The following is a 3,127-nucleotide window of genomic DNA, read 5'->3' as shown; positions in this document are numbered from 1 at the left end:
GCCTTGCACATGCTAAGCACTGAACTACACCACAGCCCCAAAATATATCTTTTATTATTTATTTATTATTATTTTTATATTTTGAGGTTACTTTATTTTTTCATTTTTACTTTTTGTTGACAACATGTATATATATATATGGCAATATACTATGATCATAATCCCCTCTCACCTCCTTCCTTTGTCTCTTCTCCACTGAATCCCTTCTTTCCAACTAGTCCCCGTTCTATTTTGATGTCATCATTTTCTCCCTTCTTTTATGCAGGTCTTATGTAGGTAGTGTCAGCAAATGTGAGGTCATGAATTACCTGACTACTTTTTATCTGATAGTATCATAAAGCACTCCTCCCTTTCCTTTGGCTCATACATTCTTTCTGCCACCTCTTTCACAAAGTTCCTTGAGACTTGAAGAGTGTAACAGAGATATCAAACCTTATTTACGTTTTATTTGTATTTACTTTTTTGAGATAGGGTCTCACTGTAGCCCAGGCTGACCTAGAACTTGCTCTGTACTCTCAGGATGGCCTCAAACTCACAGTGATCCTCCTACTTCTGCCTCCCAAATGCTGGGAATAAAGGCGTGCCACCACGCCTGGCCCTAGTTATTTTTGAAACAGAGTCTCAGGCAGCCTAGGCTGGCCTAAAACTATGTAGCCTTCCATTAACATGGGTCCTGGGGATCCAAACTCTGGGCCTCACACTTGTGCAGCAGGTGTTTTATCCACTGAGCCAATTCTCAGTCCGTGTTTCCTCTCTCTCTCTCTCTCTCTCTCTCTCTCTCTCTCTCTCTCTCTCTCTCTTTCTCTCTCTCTCTTTATTTATTTTTGTGACAGGGTCTTATGTAGAAGAAGCTCTCCTGGAACTTGCTATGTAGCTGAGGCTACCCTTAAACTTTTGATCTTCCTGTCTCCACTTCCCAAGTGCTGGAATTACAGTTATCTCCCCAGCTTCTAATTGTTTTTCCAAATGTACCAACTTCTAATTTCCTAAATAAATCCTCTGAGAAAACATGGACCAGATGATCTTATACTTCAGCATGCCTTAACTACCAGAATCTGCTTGAGCATTTGGCTAACGTAGCAGGCTAAAACTGACAAGGATGTGACTCCACAATCAAAGACTATGGATTGTTAATGTATAAGTACCCCAGATCCCTCCCTACTAATGTGGGATGGTGCTGAGACATCATATTCCACACAGTTTTCCAGTAAAGGAGGCCAGAGTACCCTGCATTTGTTATTACTGGATAGCTCATCCTTTAACAACTTCCCTTCATGGACTTTTTCTTGACTTTCATGCCACTGTTTTCCCTCACGTCACAAATAATTCTTTTCTCACAGCCAGCTTCTGGAGGAATCTAAACAAAGACAGATGAAAATAAAAGAAAATCTGAAAAGAAAGGAAATCTGAGAACAATTAGAAGTATACAAACATTTGGGCTGGAGAGATGGCTTAGTGGCTAAGGCACTTGCCTGAGAAGCCAAAGGACCCAGGTTTGATTGCCCAGTGCCCAGGTAAAGCCAGATGCACACTGTGGCACATGTGTCTGGAGTTCGTTTGCAGTGGCTGGAGGCCCTGAAGTACCCATTCTCATCTGTGTGTGTGTCTCAAATAAATAAGTAAAAAATATTTTAAAAGAAGTATATAGTGTTGGACAAATGGCTTAGTAGTTAAGGTGCTTGTCTATAAAGCCTAACTACCCAGGTTAAATTGCCCAGTACCCATGTAAACCAGATGCACATGGTGGCACATGTGTCTGGAGTTTGTTTGCAGTGGCTGGAGGCCCTGGTGCTCCCATTCTCTGTATATATGTGCCTCATTCTCTGTCTCTCTCAGATAAATAACTAAAATATTTTTAAAAATAAGTAAATAAACACTTAAGTATAAATTAGAAACTATTTAAATTAGAAAATTTAAATTAGAAACATTTAAGTGTAAATTAGAAACATTACTGAAATGTAATGGTTATTAATCACCAACCAACTCACCAAGCTTAACCCCAATGTGTCTTTGACTCTTTTTTTCTGCTTCCTGTCTACCATGAAGAACAAAGCTCTTCTGCCCCGCACTCCTGATGCCATGATGTTCTGCCTTACAATGGGCTCAGAAACATGGAGACAAGTAACAATTGGCTGGGTCCTCTGAAACTGTGAGCTCAAATGAGCTTCCCTGAGATGGTTATCATCTTAACAGGATTTAGAATCACCATAGAAGCAAATTTCTGTGAATGTCTGTGTAGTTTTCCAGATTAGGTTAGTTGAGGTGGGAGGACCCACCCTAACTGTGAGTGGTGTCATTCCATGGGCTGAGGTTGCAGGCTGAGTCAAAAGGAGAAAGGGGGGACTGGAGAGATGGCTTAGCGGTTAAGCGCTTGCCTGTGAAGCCTAAGGACCCCGGTTCGATTCCCCAGGACCCACGTTAGCCAGATGCACAAGGGGGCGCACGCGTCTGGAATTCGTTTGCAGTGGCTGGAAGCCCTGGCGCACCCATTCCCTCTCTCGCTCTCTGCTTCTTTCTCTCTCTCTCTGTCGCTCTCCAATAAATAAAAATAACCAAACAAAAAAATTAAAAAATAAATAAATAAAGGAGAAAGGGAGCAGAGCAGCAGTAGTCATCACTTTTTGTTTCCTTGTTGTAGACTGAATGCGACCCACTTCCTTAAGCTCCCGACACCGTGTCTTCTCTACCTCAAATTGTAAATGAAATAAACCCTTCCTCTCTTAAATTGATTTTTGCCAGGTATTTTGTCAGCAATGAGAAGTAACCGATACAATCCTTTAAGCTGTTCCTGTCAGATATTTTTCACAGCAATGAGAAATAACCAACACAGAAAATTGAGAAATGGGTTGTTTGACTCTATGGTTCTTAGGCCTTTGAAACTGACTTCCAGTAGGAATTTGGGTGAGTTTGGAGAAGTGGATTAGAGAAACCCTAGAATGCTGTAAGCAGAGCTTAATGGACAATTCTGAAGAAAATTCAGAAGAGCAGAATGCTGAGAAAAATGTGGGTGGTAAAACTGTGGTCACGAGGTTTTAGATGGAATGAGGGCTTGTGGGAATTGAACTAGAGGCCATTCATTTTACACTCTGGCAAAGAATTTGTCTACATTTTGTTCATGTCCCAATAA

The sequence above is a fragment of the Jaculus jaculus genome, chromosome X, assembly GCF_020740685.1.
Source record: "Jaculus jaculus isolate mJacJac1 chromosome X, mJacJac1.mat.Y.cur, whole genome shotgun sequence".
Classification (NCBI taxonomy): domain Eukaryota; kingdom Metazoa; phylum Chordata; class Mammalia; order Rodentia; family Dipodidae; genus Jaculus; species Jaculus jaculus.
The sequence above is the reverse complement of the archived record's forward strand: the minus strand, read 5'-3'. Positions refer to the sequence as shown.